The sequence below is a fragment of the Bactrocera latifrons genome, unplaced genomic scaffold, assembly GCF_001853355.1.
Source record: "Bactrocera latifrons isolate USDA-ARS-PBARC rearing strain unplaced genomic scaffold, ASM185335v1 scaffold_226, whole genome shotgun sequence".
NCBI classification, from domain to species: domain Eukaryota; kingdom Metazoa; phylum Arthropoda; class Insecta; order Diptera; family Tephritidae; genus Bactrocera; species Bactrocera latifrons.
Genome location: NW_017535808.1, coordinates 230,425 through 249,744, shown reverse-complemented (window position 1 = coordinate 249,744; position 19,320 = coordinate 230,425). Strand labels below are relative to the sequence as shown.

Genomic DNA, 19,320 nt, shown 5'->3' with positions numbered 1-19,320 from the left:
TTGCATCGTACTCGGTGCCCAATTCAAGCTCAGCGAACCACTTTTCGACGACTGATTTCCCTTTTGCAGAGCTCAAATAATGTGGATCAACCTAAATCTTGGCTTCATCTGTACAATTTTCCTCCAATAAGCAATGCTTTATTAACATACGAAGTGATACCATTATGGTTGATCTATTATGAATTTAATATTAATAGTACCATCTATGTATCAGCCTACGCCTTTGTCAATTTTTGTTTGGCTTAGCGAATTGTCGGTGGCTTAAGTTTCAAGGTTTGCTGTGAATACCCATTAAGTAGTCTCTCACCAAGAGCAACAGAAGAGAAGAGTTAAAAGACCTGAAACATCCTATGAAACTCCGAGGATGAGGTAAATGGTCTCGAAATAAGCAACCACAACCTGTAAGGAGCTGCCTCGGAGCAATACGAGCCTATGCGAAGGAGGCGTCAGAGCGACGCGAGGCTCTAAGAACAGAAGCCGTTACACAAAAGTCCTCAATTTTAAGCTCAACCTGGGTCTCAGAGGGCGCACAAAGAAAGAACTGCAAAACATACATAGGTTAGCTGTGCAAAAAAAGCAAAAAAGAAATCGAGCAGCATCCGATAAAGAGCACAGCATAGACGTTAAACTAAAAAATCAAGCACCGAAGTAGAATTACAATTTGGACAAACGATTTTGAAACGTTGAACTTGGATGAAGGCTGTGGCTTTGCAGGAATGACATCTGACAGATATCGCTTTTAGGGTAGTGTCACTGGCACCGCGGTGCCGTTAAAACCATTGCAAGTACATTCGATCTTGCATTGATTGATCTAAATCCTGATCAGTCTTGCGGTTATAAGAATTCGTCATAACCCTGCAGTGCACAGATAAACGGGGAGCGAAAGAAATTCGAGAGCAGAGCAGAGTTGGCAACTTAAAGCGCAGAAGTCCATGCTGAAGATGAGAATAAAAGAGTTTGACGCTCGCCTAAAGTGTCGCACTACGGTTAGAAATATTAAGTCATCAATACTAAGGCAGAAAAATATAAAGTCCGAGGGAAAAAAGAACCACCTAAGTTAGACAAGCTCTTCGGCCGGTTTTGAAACTGGATAAAGGTAGAGAAGGAGGCAGGATGCACGAACCGATGTTTCAACGCCAATGAGAGCTCTTCCTAAAAGGAATGACACCAAGTCGAGTAGAGTATGAGTCAAAGAACAGAAAGCGAGGAATCGAAAATAGAGTAGGATGATAATAGACAGGATAAAAATCGTTTAGCGGAGAACATTCCCATGACAATGAGAAGCTCATACTCGGAGTGTGTGCCTTAGAGATTTCTACTAACCAATTTTATACCAGACGAAAAAATATAATTCTTTTTGTTTGACCCATTCTAATATACATACATTTGTGGTATATGAAGTAAAAACCTGGACAGAAGCAAAGATACTAACATATAATCGCAATTTGTAGTGAAATTGCTTGAGTTAAATTATTTACTTACATAATTGCCATGAATTTCACCAAAAAGAAAAAAAATGTATCCACATGATAGTACAAACTAAGCTCTGAAGCTTTTAGGCATTGGATTTTCTAGTGAATATATTGCAATAACAAAATAAAGCCGAATTGATTTGTTGAATAATTTAATTTGATGCTGAAAGCATGCGCTTAGTATTCAAAGTAAATAAAAGGATAAAGTGATGACATAAAGATAAGACACATTTGTTGAATAAAACTATTAAAAGTGAGTAATCGAAGAAGAAAGCATGAATAGAACTGAAACTGTAAATCAAGATGCATAAGGCTGAAAATCGAAAACTGTATAGAAAGCCGAAAGAAGGGAAATAAAAATAAATTGAAAGGAAATAGGAAAATATGGTAAATTTTAGAAACATTTAGGTATGCCTATGTTTAGGCAATGCAACACATTTTCTAGAAATTATTGCAGAATTTTGGAGTTCATTATAAATACTTGAATGAATTTATATACACAGAACATAAATTGCTGAATATATGTGAAACTTAGACTTACGAGGGAACATGATTTTGCTTTCAATGTGAAACGTGTTTGCATGACGAAAGCTTTCAATAATTTATGGCCGGAAGCAGTCGTCACTGCTCTAGAATCTCTGTTGGGGTTGAATCAAACCTCAAACACCTCATTTACAGTCTTCTGTGTCTCGCCATCAACTCAAATAAAACCGAGATAGTTTCATTAACCAGAAGATACAAAATCCTGGTGGTTCTGCAAATTGACTTCAAAGACAGAGAGCAAAACAGGCATCGATTACCTTATACAGCTGTTGAGGAGCCATTGGCAAAGGGTGGGGCCTCTCACCCAAAGCGATCCTCTGKCTCTACGACACCATATTCAAGCTTATTATGTTCTATGGAGTCATCATGGCGGGTTCAAGAGAAGATCACACCGCAAAAGAAATTCGAGAGCGTTCAACGAGCGGCGCTTGTCAGCATATATGGCGTAGAAGGTATACTCTAATCATGGCACTTAACGCCATCTTGCACATAGTGCCCGTAGACATCGTCAGAAGGTATATGGCTGGGAAAGTTGCTATTAGACTCAGAGAATCTGGGTTAGTAAAATATCACGTGTCTGAACACTCCGAAATCTTCACACACTTCGACTTCATACCCGATCAACCGAGGTCTGACTGCTCCTTCTCTGCCGATATAATGGCGAGTGAGTTGTGGGCGGGAAGAAGTGGTGGAAGGAGAGAAGGAGTGAGCTTCTTTACAGCTAGGTGCCAGCTTGGGGGAAGGTTGGTGGAGGGGTTTACTGTCTGGAGCTCTTTAACAACTCCAACTTGAGACTTCCCGTCCATTACAGTGTTTTCTGAGCCAATGTTGTAGCCATTAAGAAAGCAGTAGATTTACTGCTCCAGAGTGCAGCCACCTTCAGAGAAATGGCCATCCACACAGGCAACAGCGGGGAGTTACTAGCTTTGAACTCATTAACAGTGCGTTCAGGGTTGGTTCAATAGCATCGCATCGAGTGGCTATGTGATAAGACTAGTATCGCAGGAAATTGTAAAGCCAATGAGCTAGCAAGGAACCGCTATCAGTAGAATGGGTGCGGGTCGGTGTTCTCTTATCCTCTCGTATTCTACTACTAGATAGCTGGGCTTCGCGGAAGCTTGGTTAGGGTGGGACCACCGTCGGTATATGCGCTATCGCAAAAGTCTTTTGATCCGAGATCGATGGCAGGAGATTTAGTGATATTTTTGATTCCACGAGTTGGAAACAGCTCAACACTTCCTTCTTGACTGTCCCGCGTTTGGGAGGTCAAGAATTTAACACTTCAGACATCCGAAAAAAAGCCTATGTCAATGTTTTATGGGCTACGTGTATTAAGTGGTTTGCTACTTTTCAAGTTCGAACACAGGAAAAATGAGATTGATGGATGGAATCCACACTGACAGGCTGTCCAGCCTCAAAAAAGACTCAGTTGTACAAAAGGTGAAACATTATAGACTACATTTTGAATATATTTCTATATATTTACGCTTGTAAGCGCCCTCCTATTCCCCATATAATAAAACATTAATTCTGATTAAGTGACATCTCCTAAAAGTAGGCAATAAATCAGTGCAGCATCATTAGACAATTAGTAGGTGATAAAAAGCAATTTATTTCGATGCACGTCTTCACTTAGCAACGCCATAAGGTGAACATAATTCAACTGCGTTGACATTATTAAATCCGCCGAAAAGTATGTAACGACATTAAAGTAATTATGCGTGCCATTATGGCAAACATTTAAGGAACAGGCATGCAAAAAAAGGTTTTTTGCAAACGTATTGTCAAATTAAATGTTTAAAAAGAGGGTTTTGGAGAGATAAAGGCAAGGTGCCTAGGCAGCCTAAAACTATACATATATGCGAAAACTGTGGCGCAGAAAAGTATGGTAATTATGATTTCTAACAAACACGTGCGTTCTTTATTTAACATTAAAATTTTTTTTATATATTTTTTATATGCTTTTTGTTAGCTCCGTGTCTGTCTAGCTTACTCTTTAACTATCGCTTTTTCTTTATATCCCCTTCAGCCTCAAAAGCAATTAATACTGCGCTGTTTCGCTTGCTTTCTTCACTTCAACGTCCCCTCTAAGCATGACATATACACGCCATTTAACCTTTTAGCCGCAAGGTACACGTTTTATGCGCCTAAAAGCATGCACACAAGTAAATTAATGACACAATTTAACACGTTAATGCAAAGATTTTCCACGGCTGAACAAAGCATATGCAAAGGCAACGCAAGCAAGCTGCGCCGCTGCAACCTACTGATTTAGAGCGCTTACATTAAGCAGTTGAGTGAGTCTCCCCCCCTAAAAATAACGTGCCATGCCGATTTTGCTTTCTTTTCGCAATCTGTATTTTTTTACAAACCCGCACACGGTTGTGCTTCCTCAAGCACTCAAGCTACACAAGTGGTTTCATATTCTTACACTTTTATAATTTTTTTCACTTTTCCTTTCATTTCTTTCCGTTTTCAATTCTAAGGCTTTGTAACGGCAACCGCTACGGTTGCTTCTTAAGCCAGTCAACGAAGCGTGCGCTGATTGATGTGTCGCGCCTGCTGTGAATATGAATGTACAAGAGCGTTTATGTGTATGATTGCCATGTGAGCTCGTTTCAAGTGCAGGTAAGGTAAAACTATGTGTATGTGTGTTGGACATCGAGTGGCTGACTCTTGGGTACAAGTGCTTACCTCAAAGGTTGGTAGGATCAAAAGCATGCCGAGCCACTTTAAATATCCATCAGTATACCCAGTAAGAAACAGGCGTTCGAACTTGTATATTAAATTTGAATATTTGTACGTAGAGATGAAAGAATTCTTTTAGAAAATCTTTAAGAAAAAATTAATTATGAATAGTTCTGCCAGATGATAACTTGAGATTATAGCGATTAACCAATGCCCTGCTTAACACACAAACTTTATTTGCCGAGGATAAGGAGTATGAAAAATATAGAGTTAAAGATACATATATATAGAGACGACGGACCTTAGAGTCGACGGTTACAGGTTGCGGTTAATGATCAACAATAAATAATTAAAGATCAACTTAAAGTAGGCTGAGTCAAGTCCTGCTGCTGAAAGCTTTCCAGTGTCCGAGTTCTCTGAATAGTTCGCTTGACTTTTGAAGATACGAAAGAGCATAACTTCCAGTTGGAACTAGCATATGAAGTTTCCTAAAATAACAAGATGTTCTAATGCCTAATAAGTCAAAGAAGACTATGACGGTACTACGATTTACATTAAAGCACTGGCTCACTTTTTGACAAAAGACGAGCCAGACCAAATTTTCAAGCATCTGCAAGGGAAAAGTCTTTCTGGCTTGTACAGAAGTTTCCAGAACAAACCAGGTGACCGAATGACTATTAGGTCTAAGCAATCTGGCGGTCCTTCTCTGGTTTACATTAAAACCCTGGATCACTTTTTAACAAAAGAGCGGTTACGAACTTCTTTACCCTACGAGCGGAGCTTCAAGAGTTTGTTGTTGTTTCTTTTGCAATCAGTAAGAGCTCTCTAAAGTTATTAACACTTCCCATAGGTTAGAAAGCTTCCGAAACGAGCAACCATATCCTATGATCGGATGTATTATGTTCCGCATCGGAAGCAGTAAGATAGTCTATACAGGAGATAAACACAGGACATATGCAAATATATAATGAGCTGCAGGGAATACCAAGGAAGAAGTAGCTTGTCAGAGAAAGCTCAGAAAATCCAATGAGGTACAGATCTTCAAATATCGTAGTAACAGTTAGGCAAAGAGCTCCTTGAGTCGCTATTCTCGGACTGTCTGAAAGCAAAGGCGTGTAATACGAAGTGCGAACTTTCTATTTTTTACTATCCTTCTTTCGCTCTCTTGGTATAGCCCTTCAATATACTGTGAAAGACTTGGAAGCCTTGAAGACTTATGTAAAGCAATCCGAAGTTTGATTGAGTTTTGAAATCTCGCGATTTCCAATAAGCCCACCTAGCGGCAAGCGTCTTTGAGAATTGTAATAATTCCCAGCAAATATATATCTACCTACAATGAGGACGTGTAGACGTGTAGAGTCCGCCTAATCACAGGTGAATCAGAAGTGAGCGCTCACTAACTTTACAGTCACCTGATGATATGTTGCCGGCAAGAGGAAGGAAAAGAAATCACACAAAGCAAAAAGGAAAATATATAATAAAATTCCGCATATCACTGTCACTCAGCGGCTGCTTGTTGCACAAACCGCCTTTGTTGCTGCCATTGTGGCAAGTTTTGTTTGTAGCTGTTGTCGAGCTATACTTCTTTTATTAAGCGGAAGGAAAGCATCTAAACGTGCCGGGTCTCATGACAGGTGTCTAGGTGAGTGAGCGGCAACTTGATGCCAATATCAAGCTCTGGCTTTTTATACAAAGCGCCTGTAAGTAGGCTATACTTTTTTCTATTGCTGCAGCGCAGCTTGGATTTATTAAGTAAGTGTGTGTGCGTGTGTCTTCAAGCGTGCACTCATGCAAATTTACTGTCCGACACTCATGGATTGCACAGGCACATGTATTTCAGACCACTTTCTATGCCAAGGTGCTTTTAACCCCTATTCGGTTGTTTTGTCTTTGAAGTCTGCCTTTGCTTGCTTCTTCATTTCAAACGCTACTTTTCTTCATATGCGCACGCGCTTGTTATCTGTTAGCGATCACATAAATTTTCAAGCAGCTTAAGAGTTCATAAATTTTAAAAGCCTTCACAGTTGACGCAGGCCATAAGCCAGGAGTGGTGGTGTAGGCGGCGCTGCTGTGTCACTGGCGACAATATTGCTCCACTTGTCACTTATAAATATCAAGCTTGCAAGCAGATGTGTGTTCGTTTGCTTTTGTATTCGCATATAAATACGCCCGTTCCGAAAAGTTTTGGCGCAATTTAAATATTGTTAAGTGTTTTCGCACATAATTTAGTCTGCGTACAAGGAATTAATGAAATAATGACTACTCGAGAGAGCGCGGTGGAAAGGGAAGTCGAGTGGATGAGGCCAGATGAAGTGCTGTCTGGCATGGAATTTGTTGTTTGAGTATAAAATTTATGACTCATAATTATTCTAATTGTAAACAGTATGAACACACAATAAAGGTCCTGAAATACAATGAGCTTCTCAAAAAATATGTCTGGCTCGCCTTGCAATAAAAAATTGAAAATTCTTTTCGGTAAATAACTCTACAGTCTAAACGGAATATTGAAGTGAGTTGTTTTTGGTTCGTGATCTGCTATTTACACATCTTTTCTGGCATATGCTTATATTCCAAGTTAAAAATTGCCGATGGGGATCGATCGCATGAGTGGATCATTGAAGTCGAACTGCTGTGAAAGCTCCATTTCTAATGAGCTCTGAAGGAGGCATATGTGCTCAAAATGTGAGTAAGAGCTAGTTTTAGTTTGAGGTAGTGCTGCATTTCTTACTATAATTACATTCGAGGAAATTTATTATGTGGACTAAGAGTCCAGGTGCAGAGCTATGACCCGAAAGTCGCAGAAAAGGTAGCCAGATATCAATCGATTTCACTGCTGCACGACTTCAGCATAGACTGTGCTGAGTTTGAAAGCTCTCTCTACGGAAGACGGGGTAAATGTGTAATTCAATATAAAAAATTGCGAAATTGTCGGACGATTTGCCAGGTTTCCCATATCAGCTAACACTAAACTATTGCGTGTTTGCATTTCTGGGCGGAGAAAAAAAGTCACCAGATAGTTTTTGATTGATTCTTTGCAAGGAATGAGTGGAAGAAGATCTGTCAAGGATCTACAGCTTTTGAAATGCGGACGGTACTCACTCATCCACTTTTGGGCAATCTAAAAACTTGTATGTATGTTAGTACTTTTGTTAAATAACTAAAAATATTTATACATATTTTCAGTCGGCAGGTTATATTCTATCACATTTGGCTCATGTAATGAAGAAAATGCAAATTCTTCCACATCCATGGCCGCCTTATAATGAGCAGGAACCAGCTTTTGTCAAAAATTTCAAGGCCTCAGTCTATCATCCACAAAAGCGCATGTTACGAATTCAATTAATGGGCCGAAGAGACCATAAACTCGGACTCACGTATAGAACGATATGGCGTATTTTACGGCGAGATCTTAAATTGAAAGCTTACAGAAAGCAGCTTGTGATAGAAGTGAAGTCAGTCGAGCTTCCTAAGCGACATCGCTTCGCTTGAAAATCGCTTGAAAAGTTGCAAGAAGATCCGACTTTCGCGAGCCAAATTTTGTTAAGCGTTGAGCCTCATTTCTACTTCAACGGGTGTGTAAACAAACAAAATTGCCTCATTTTAGAGCTGCCAATTCATCCCGAAAAAGCAACGGTTTGGTGTGGTATATGGGCCGGTGGAATCATTAGACCATATTTCCTCAAAACATGCCGGTGATATATTATATCAATAAATGGATTTATTGAGAGAATACTTTGCTAAGCAGATAATTTCACGAATGGGGCCGGTCGATTGGCCACCAAGATTGTGTGATATCACACCGTTAGACAGTTTACTGTGGGGATGTGCAAAGTCCAAAGTCTATTTAGACAATAACGCTTCGATTTAGGCCTTGGTGAAAAACACCACGCATGTCATTCGCCAGTTTTCTGTCGAAATCCTTGAACGAATTATCGAAATTTGGACTGAACGAATGGACCGTCTTAGACGTAGCTGCGGCCAACATTTGAAAAAGATATGCCAAAAAAATGCTTTCCGAATAATTAAATATGAAGTTTCTGTGTTTTTTTCTTTAAAGAAGTAAGGAATGGATCACCCTTTATGAAGAAAACGAGTAAAAGGAGAGCTGTGATTATGTTTGCAAATGCTGTCGGATATCCAGGTACTTCTTTTGGTGTGTGTAGCACAAAGAAACGTTTGATTGATTTTTCATACTATTTACACTTTATAACTTCATATAAACTTTTTGATATAAACCTATTGAGAATTTAAAATGAGTTTTCCTATTGAACGAAATAAACTTACAGTCATATGGAGACATGAGAAGAGTGCCATTCAATCTTTATATATCTCTATTTATAATTTGAACATTTTAATATATTTTTGAGCCAAAGTTAAGCTCTCACTAAGGTTTTGAGCTTTCAGTGAACACACTGTAAAACTTTGATTATAAAATATAAAAAATTTTGTCAGAAATTTCTTGAGAAACTTTATTTCTCGCTTTCGAAAGCTAATAAAATACGCCGAACAGTCAAAGAAATATATAAATTTACTTGAAATATCAATCACAAATGCGCAGAGTTGCACCTGGCAGCTTTCGGTTATTTGTAAATAGTGTTTGCAAGCTGCTTATGGCTTGTTCACTAAGTTGCTGGCATTACAACTTGGAGGCAGCAGAAGATTATGTGTATGTATGGACATTGAGTTGAATAGTAAAAAAGTAAAAGGGTCAAGAGAGTATTTGAGGCAAATATTTTTGAGTACATATATACATATAAAATAAATATGTAAAAATAAAGCTTGGATTATATATGTGTACATACATATATACAAACATGTATAGTATATAGAGTTTGCCTTAAATGCTTGCTAAGTCGCACAAAATGATACCCAGGCATAAATCCGATTTTAATTTCCGTTACACGCGCACACACACAAGCAAATATGTAAGTGCACTCACCTATACAAGCATATAAAATTACATTTACGGTACATTTTTATATTCACCGTAAGCGCTGCCAGTATGCAACATTGTAAACTGTGTGCTTTACTACTTTTCCGCAAGCGCTTCACTCGACCTTCGAACTCCGCATGCAACTCTAGAGTTGATTGTAGACATTCAAAATTCCATCAAGCGGACAAGTGGGGCTCGTAAATTCAAATTTTAGTTACGAGCAAGTCAAGAATCTGTAATAGAGATGCGGCAGCAGCAAGCAGTTGCAGGCGTAGAAAGGCGAGCGAGAGCAGAAGAGACCGAGAAAGGTAGAAAGGCAGAGGTAGGCAGAGCTTAAATAAAGAGCAAGTGCCTATAGTTATAGGTGAGTGTGTTATAAGTGTATGAGTGGTTTGAGCTTAGAGCAATACGCAGTACTAGGCATGCAAGCAAAGGATTTTAGTTTAGTTAGGTTAGTAATATGTAATTGCAGGATTATATGCCAGTTTCTGTGTGACTGTATGCGTATAAAGGAGGCGAGCTTCATATACTATCATGTAGACAAGTGGGAGCGGCACATAAATCAAAAAGAATCTACTTTACACATACCACAACACTATTATAAATATATATTTTTTTTATATATATATATGTATGTGTATGACTGAACACACACACACACACCCCTGTACAAAAAACGCACCCCAATACTAGAGCCTGTAAGTCAGTAGGCTTTTATATTCACGTCGAGTTTTCAAACAAGAAATAAACTTAAATAAAGTAAACTGTTTTACAGCTTACAACTTTTTGACGCTGCCCCGGCTAGCTCGGCTGCTGCGCACGTAAACTTTATTATGTATTAAAGGATAAGCGTGGGGATAAAAACTTATTTCTGTTGAGCGCTCGTGTTTGTAGCCTTGCCGCGAGTGGTTTTTATGACTTATTTCACGTTGATGACGTAACACATATGTAAGCTGGCGGCTGCATTCCTTTAAAAAATATAAAATTATGTAAGTATTTACATGTGCCCTTTCTACGGATTAAAGCGAAAACAAAGGCATGAGAGGAAGCTGAGTGGAAGCACATGCCATTGGAAAAATTAAAAAATATATATGTATGTATATATACAAGTATATAGAGATACTTTAATGAAGTGAAAATTAAAACAAAAAACAAAAAAAAAATTGTCACCTAAATGTTAAAATGTAACCAGGGATTACGGCTAATTTTTGTTTCAGAAAGATTATAAAAAATATGTATATACATATATACAGAAAAAAGTTGCCACTTAATGCGAAAAACCAAACGTTGTAAATATTTGTAATAATATAATAAAAAAATTCAAACTCTAAAGTTTCATTTTCCGGAAAATTATAATAAAAAAAACTTTAAGATGTTGCCACCTTAATCGAAAAATTAAACGGTACACTACTTAAGACTTACGAAGAAAAAACTTTTGACTCTGCCTAACTTTGTTTTATGTTGTATGTGTTTTAGAAATGTTGCCACTTATTTTGAAAAATGCTTAGATTTCTTTAAAAAAATTTAAGACTCAGTGGAAACTATTCAACACGTAATTACTACAAATGTAGGATTATACTTAATTTTTGTTTCAGAAAATTCAAAACAAAAAAATAAAAATAAAAAAATACCGAGTAAAGTTGCCACCTAATTCGAAAAACCAACGACAGTAAGTATTTGGAATAAAATAATAAAATAATAAAAACTTCAAAATTTAATGTTTCATTTTCAAGAAAAAATATTTCTCTCTGCTTAACTTTTTTTATTCTCAGAAAAAAGTTATATTATTTTTAGAAAAATATAAATGCTACCACTTATTGCGAAAAATCCAAGAATTAAATAGTTCAGATATTTTACAAAATTTAAGACTTACTAACCTGTTAACACGTAACCATTATAAATGCAGGATTATACTTAATTTTTGTTTCAGAAAATTCAAAAAAAAAATATTAAAAAAACACCGAGTAAAGTTGCCACCTAATTCGAAAAACCAACGACAGTAAGTATTTGGAATAAAATAATAAAAAATTCAAACTCTAAAGTTACATTTTTAGAAATGTTATAAAAAACTTTAAGATGTTGCCACATTAATCGAAAAATTAAACGATGGAATATTTAAGATTGTAGAGAAAAAAATTGGTTTTGCTTAACTGTTTTTTCAGAAAAATAAAAATAAAAAATGTTGCCACTTATATATTTTAAAAAATTCAAGACTCACAAAAACTGTTAACATGTAAACACTACAACTGAAAGATTCTGCTTAATTTTATTTTCCGAAAAATTAGAAAAAATATACCGAGAAAAGTTGCCACCTAGTTCAGAACCCAAACAGTATAAATATTTGGTATGTAATTAAAAATTCAAACTCTAGAGTTTCATTTTCAGAAATGTTATAAAAAAACTGTAAGTCGTTGCCACGTTATTCGAAAAATTCAACCATGGAATATTTAAGAGTTTAGAGAAACAAAAATTTGGCTCTGCTTAGCTTTGTTTTATTATCAAATAAAAAGAAATAGAAATGTTGCCACCTAGCAGTCTTTAACAGTATCGTTATAAGAGGAGTGAACGGGGTTATTTTCCGATTTCATCCATTTTCATACTTTCAGTAGAAGTTCACATAATATTTCATATTTTTTGCTTATTCTGGCTTTATTTTTCAAGCAGATATGTAGATTAAACTTATTAGAGGACGGAGCCACACCTACTTTTTCAGAACTTTTGGCCACAGGTGCCCTTGCTACTGCCCCTGAGCGAAATTATCTTAATTATGTGCTTAGTTATGTCAATTTATAAGTTTACGGCTAATGGCTTGTAATTTTTTTACGCTATGGAACCCGCATACCAAGTTTCATCAAGATATATACATTTTTGCTGAAGTTACAGCTTGCATGTATAGACGGACGGACGGATTTCAACTTTCTCGTCAGCCTCCAATGCATCTGCTGGCAATTCCAGAGCCAACATCTATGTAGACAGCCAAGTAGTAATCATGGCTTGTATCGCAAATCGGTCAGAAGTATTGTGAGATACAGGGAGCAGTGGAAAGTGTTGTCAGCAGCAAGCAACTTCACTTCTTCTGGGTGCCAGGTCACAAAGGCATCACGGGTAATGAAATAGTGGACGAGATTACCAAGAATGGTGTGCGGCGGCTAACACTCGAAAACGTGATCAACATTGGGAAACCATGGTAAAGAAAACCATAACAAAATGGAACGTGCTATCAAGGTGCAAAACGGTAAATTGAAAGTACACAAAATTCATATTGATACCCAATATAAGAGATTCTAGGAAAATGATCGAATATACTGATAGATCCAGAAGACTGGAGGAAATGTTTAGAGCAAAGCAGCAATTAAACAGTGGATCATCTCTTGTGCACTTGTCCCGCATTGGCAAAAATACGCTGTAAGCAGCTGGAGTCTCCACGGTATGATATACTGGAGTGAGGCCACAGAGTCTGTTAAAATTCACAGCAAGCGAAGGCATTCTAAAGGGTGACTACTCCTCATAGGCCTATTAACTGAACTCCATATGGTATAGCAAAGAACCAAAACTGGTCTATGTGTGGCTCGTTAGCCTACCAAACTAATCTAACCTAATGGTATTATGAAAAAGTTTCAACTTAAATTTTATAGAGTTGCCACCTCTCTGAAAATATAAACACTACTCTAAGTATATAGTTCCTTTATATAATTTTACCCAGAAAACATTTCCAATGCAATAATTAAAATCTTGATTTTTCTAAAATATTGTAAATCTCACTAAGGTTGCCATTTGTCAAAATGGCAACAATTTAATATATTTACATATATATTTCATAGCTTTAGTTGGTCGATTTAATATTCAAAAGTAAGTTTCAAACAAATTGTACGCAATTGCAAACTTTATAAGCAGAAATAATTTCTAAATAGGGTTGCCACAAACTATTTTTTAAACAAATATTTTTGGGAATTAAATATGAAAAAATAAAATGTAAGCAGGCATAAAAAAACTATACAATTCTATATGTTATCATATGCTTTATATTATCCTTAACCGTTGCTCTTGTTGCTATAGAAATTTAATTCCATGAAAAGCATGTAGTTATCTTCCAAACAAACGCACTCACGCAATTTGTTTCGCATGTTTCTTTCTCTCTCTCTCTCTCTCTCTCTCTCTCTCTTTCTCTGTGAGTAAGTATTTATGTCAGCACCATTTCTCGGCTTGTTTTTGTGTACGCCCTAGTAATTTCCACACATTAATTCAAAAACTGCTCAAGCACACTTTTCCATGTGCCACAGTTTGTCTGCATAAATGTGTGTGAAGAATGAAATATACACTACTTGATTCAGATTTAAATGCTATTCATTTCTTAGTAACACTTTTCAAAGCCTTTTTCGTATAAGCAGCTATATTTTGGGCGAGTAGTACTTTTGGCTTTTCGGGGCAAAGTAGTTTTGAAGGATCTGTTTAAGTGTATTACCATACTAAGTTTTAACTATATTTTATATAATACATATATTTAAATATATTATACTCGCTGGGGTCACTAGAATCAGCTTTATTTTTGAATTTAGTAAATTCTTTCGTGGAAGGTCATTAATCGCTACACAAATATTTTCGGATACAATATTTGTGGTACTTATGTGCTTCCCGAATTTCATAAGCCAGGTGAGAAGTGCAGACGCATAAAAATTAAGGTGCATGAAAAATTCAAAGAACACAAAGATTTCTATCGCATAACCACTATTAGTGGCTATTTAGTATCATGGCAATGAGTTCAATAAGAAAATGTATCCCAAAAGAGCACGAGATATGGCTAAACATGAAATTAAAAGTGAAATAGCTGAATGTGATATTTTATCTCTCTAGCTTTTCTCAGACATGGTAGTTGTTTTTAATACGAGTGAATTTCTTGTATGAAAGAAGATAACTACGCAAGCCGATATTGGAACATTGCCGAAAACACCGGATTTCATTGGGATAAAGACAATTATAGGATCTGAAAAACCCAAAACAAAATGGCATACATTTTTAAAGGAGACACCATGGTATTAGGCCTCTCAGAACAGGAAATTTAGAAACTGACGAAGACTTTGTCAACAAAGAAAGAGTATATGTCTTTCGGAAAACACAAATTTCGAAATTGTTGAAGACTTTGTGAACAAAGCAAAGAGCAGGTTAAGAGCAGCAAAACGAGAAAGAGAGTATATAAACAGTTAATCAGCCTTAAGGTTTTTATATTAAGGTCTATAGAGAAATACTTTTTAAGTTACTGAAACTAGTACATCAAAGAAAAGGTTCCTATATCGTACTTCCTTCTCAAACAACAAAAAAATAAAATAAAATAAAAAAAAAAATGGAGTTTCCTAGATTCATACTCTTCTTTAATGCCAACCGCCATAATGGAGGCCGACAGGGAGATTTCACAGCACATATAATGTTACAATAAAATAGCGCTAATTTTCGTTTTGCTGAGACCTGCAGTCAAACGGTAAGCCCTCACATATATAACACTAGTTAAGTCATTAGCTTGGACTGAGCTGCTCGTGGCTAGGCGCTAAGTAGTTGCGCTTATGAGTCTGTTTTTTTTTCGCCATTTGTAGAATTGTACGCCATTCACTTTTGCCACGCCACATGCCACAGTCAATGCATGGCATGACCTGTCAGCTGTCATGTCATGCCGTCATTTGTAAATAATGCAAAACATTAAGGGCTAAAAGATGTGCGTGACCTTGGTGTTTATGCGTTGTAACGACGGTTGCCATCAATGCTAACAGACAAAGCAACTGAACCAAATGAATTTCGACATAATGTGGCGCGTAGGGCGGATTTTAGTTGGCAGTAGTGTGTATGAATGTACCGTTATATGTATGTATGTGTGTGTGTTAAGCATGTTGTGTGCACGACACGAACGCCTACGGCGCGTATACGTGGTCATTTCGGTCATAACGGTAGTGGTCATGGCTGATGCCATGTCAGTCTGTGACTTTTGCCTTAACGCCTAAAAATATGCAAGTTAATGTACCTTATAAATCATCCATTTTAGACAGCGGCGCGCGGCAGTGGTTGGCACTTGCAGCTTCGAGGCGTGTCCGTTGTGTCTGCTGGACCGGCTATTGTTATTTTAGTTGTTGTAATGTGAAGTTGTGCGCTTTCATAGCCAGTACGAGGAGAAAAAATTTTCATTGTCACTTTATCGCAATTGCTGTCATCCGCTTCCTTTTTGCACTTTCGTCGGTATTTTCTTCACTCTTCTCGACGGCCACTCGGTTTTTTCGGCAATTTTCTTTTTCGCACTTTTTTTCCCACTTTTTTTTCGAATTTTTTCACTTCTTTGCCACGCACTTTGTCACTAGTTGTTTTTTTTTAGAAGTTGTTGTTGTTGCGTATATACAAATTTATAGTTACCGTTAGAGTGGTTTTATTACTTTGTGGGCGTCGACAAGCCACTAAGAGAGGTGTGGCGGGCAGCAGAAAAGGTCGCACACAAATTTTAGTTTTCTTTTCGTGGATTATAACAAATTTTGTTTGTTTTTCTTTGCACTTGAAATTTTATTCATGATGCGCACCCACAACCGCTTACTGCGCTCAAAGATATTTATTTAAAATTTTTTTTTATCTGAAATCTGTGCTTCGTTTATATTTGGTTTAGAGCTGCTTTGATACCATTTAGTCAGGCAAACATTGGTCGGCCAATAACAACTTTGTCAACTTCATTTAAGGCGCACAGCTGCTTGTAAATTGCCGTTATGGTCTTAACCTCACTTTTTGTGCACTGATATTTTGATAAACGTTTTAATTTTGTTTTTCTTGGTTGTTTGTGCGATTTGCCATATTTAACTAGCTGCCGCAGAAGGTCTCGCGCATTCCGGTAGCTGTAAAAATATGAAAGAGGGTCAAAAGGTTACGACTTTTGTTTATGTGTGTAGGAATAATTATTAAATATAAGAAAACAATTTCTTTCAAGTGATTTTAGTGGAAAGATGCGACTTTGACTTTGTAAATATGAAGCGTTGCCAGATCAACCTTATCTGCAAAGAACGCTTGCTTCCGAAATTTTTATTTGACATTGTTTGATTATAAGCAAGACATGATCTCATATTTAGATAAAAGCACAAAGAATAACCGAGTTATGTTAGTTTAGGCCACACTGGCCAGCTGTCACTTACTCGTCCTTAATTATGCCAGATTCAGTTAAAATACAGTTTAAATCGATATCAATTATCAGTCAAGACGTCTAGCCTTAAGAAAGACTTGATATCAAATCTTCATTGCTGGCCGATCGAAATTTCTATGAAAAGATGCGGCGACTAACAGAAGGTTTCAAGACTGGAGCATACTCTTGTAGAATCCCCAGAGTACTGATGCCCAGAGCATACTGAAATTAAGGAGAGAACACTTCTCCAACCTGCTGAATGGCAGTGAAAACATACCACCTCGATATGATGAACTCGATTCTCCAATAGATGACGATCGAGCAGATATTCCATTCGACCATGAGGAGGTTCAGCATACGTAATCATGGTCAACGATTGGGTTTAAGTGTGCTTTGTCGAATCCACAAAAGAGAGACCTCAAAATCTGCACTAGCCACCGTGGGATAAGAATTCTCAACGTCGCATACTAGGTTCCAACAAACGAAATGCCTAAAAGACTGTCAATAAACTGATTGCACTTTATCAGTATGGCGTAAGGCCTGAAAAATCAATCAACAACGAACCAGATATTCACCATGCGCCAATTCTTGGAAAAGAGCCGTAAAAATAGGATCAATATACAACTCCTCCTTGTTGACTTCGAAGCTGTTTCTAACAGCACGAAAAGGAGCTGAAGGGTTTTGTTCATGGAACGATGAGCTCTGCTAGATATACGACGACATTGACATATTTCAGCGAATTAAGAGACAACGGAATGGATGAAAACGCTCTAGCTCTGAAAGTATGAAAGGTGAAAACAGAAAAAGACATCCATTCCGTTCCTGTCATCGAATGTTAACAACGTACTTGTGAGAGCAAAATAATACATATTATATTAAGGAATTTTGTAAACCATTTGAGAATTACAGAGAAGTTGTAAATAAATCAAATCAAAAAGCAATTTGAAACCTTTCAAGCTATTTCTGTTCCTTCGGTGTCCCTCCCTCAATGACTACAAGCATTACTGTGTGTTCAGTATTAAAAACTTTCCGGTCGTTTTAGTGTTGGAACTGCGTCGAGGGCTGTTAAATTCGAACTACCAAAAAACTGTGTTGCTCCAAAGTGCAACTGTGCGCTGGAAACTTGTTAAGGATTTCATGACCTCATTAGCAATAGCAACGAGCTTCATCCGTAATAGACTTCTTTCAGTGTTCGTTTAAAGAAAACACGATGAGATTGCTAGAAAATGTACCCTTATCTCAATTGTGTGAGTTTAAAAGCGAGTGGGTACTCCATTGTTTTCTTGTTATCTATCGCTGGACCTATAAATCTATCGAGAGCTCGGAAAGTGCTGGTCAACAACCAAGAATTTTATAATTATAACATTCTTCTCGTCTAGAATGAATGAAATGGAAGAGTTCTTTGAACTATTTGCCACGAGAAAATTCAATCCCTCTGCAATTGGAGGTATTATTCATGGTTCACAAGCAATACGGCGAAATATTCTCTCGTACGCTCTTTGTCTAAGATGTATGGAGGAAATCGAGGACAGTTTTTGATCCATAGCTCGGATTTTTCCCAAATAAGATTGAAATATTTTGGTTGATAAGCCTTAGGTGGACCTCGGGAAGTAACAGAAATTGACGTTAAGAACCTTAAAAAAATTGTGGTAAGGTCAAAATGCTTCGAGGGTCTATAAGGATCTGGTGATCTATTTTTAGGAGTTTTCTGAGTAACCGAAACGACCAACCTTTGCAGCTTTCCACGAGAGATGTATTGGTTAGAATGAACCCTACGACCTGGCGTCGTATTTTGCACTCACTACCATTTGAACGGTAAAGCGTTTTCTTTCATTAGTATTAGAAAATATAATAACATTCCACGGTTAAGTCAATTCGCTGTTTAATGCAAATTATAGATAAATATTAAAAATATTCAAAAGCTCTCTAACAATTATCTTTTCATTAATGAAAGTTCTATGATGAAATATCACTTTGCATGTCCGCAATTATTTTGTAAGCAATGATATATTATATTTTACCACACCCAAAAATCTAAAAATAGAGACTCCATTTTTCAATTTTTAATTAATTCCTGCTAAGCTTTTGCGCTTTGAAGCGAAACTGAAAAGGTCAAAGCTGAATAGCCCTTTGCAATGAACCTAACGGGCATGTGACTTCCGCAAATAAAATACCGTTTACTTTTGAATGAATGCACCTTTTAGCGGATAATAAGCCAGTGAGTTGAACTGTGAAATCGAAAAAGGTCGCACGTATTTGTTTAGCGCTTTGGATTTTATGACTTTCTGCTGCCTATTTGGTGGCTATTATATATTTATTTGGCAAATAGTTTTTTTTATTCAATTGTTTAAGTTTTGTAATATATAATGAATTTCTGTAAAAAGTTTTTAGAAATTTGTTGCTTAAAAGTAAAATTTTTTAAAAGTTTTTTTAATGTTTGTTTTTTGTTAATCAAACCTCAAATATTAATTTTTATATTTTTTTCTGAGCATTTCTGATATTCATAAGTTTTTCTATTTTCGATTTAAAACGGCAATCCTAATACA

At 36.9% G+C, this 19,320-nt stretch overlaps 1 protein-coding gene across 1 annotated transcript in view; it reads right to left on the bottom strand.

Moving 5' to 3' along the window:
• LOC108968701 overlaps positions 1-15,892 on the bottom strand; it is a 172,707-nt gene extending 156,815 nt beyond the window's left edge. The window contains exon 1 of the mRNA XM_018932876.1: positions 15,644-15,892. The gene's annotated coding sequence lies outside the window, so the exon portion shown is untranslated. The remainder of the gene's footprint in view (positions 1-15,643) is intronic.
• Between the last annotated feature and the right edge of the window lie 3,428 nt (positions 15,893-19,320).